This window comes from Temnothorax curvispinosus, unplaced genomic scaffold (assembly GCF_003070985.1).
Source record: "Temnothorax curvispinosus isolate PA1 unplaced genomic scaffold, ASM307098v1 QBEX01006034.1, whole genome shotgun sequence".
In the NCBI taxonomy this organism is placed as follows: Eukaryota; Metazoa; Arthropoda; class Insecta; order Hymenoptera; family Formicidae; genus Temnothorax; species Temnothorax curvispinosus.
The window spans coordinates 5,601-5,829 of NW_020215814.1; positions in this window are offsets into that span (position 1 = coordinate 5,601).

Sequence of the window (229 nt, forward strand, 5' to 3'; positions counted from 1 at the left end):
TAGCGACTGATAGAGGGATTTGGAAGGTATTTGGAAGTTTTATTTGAGTCTACTATTCTGGTTAATGGAAAACTTTTATTTAATTTTATTTGATTTTAATAGTTTTAATAACTTTCCGTCGGACACCCTGTACATGTGGAATAACTAGAAGAATCATACCAGATAAAAAAATCATACAATTTTATTTTTAAAAAACGACGACCTTAATTCTTTTTGGAAAAATCTAATT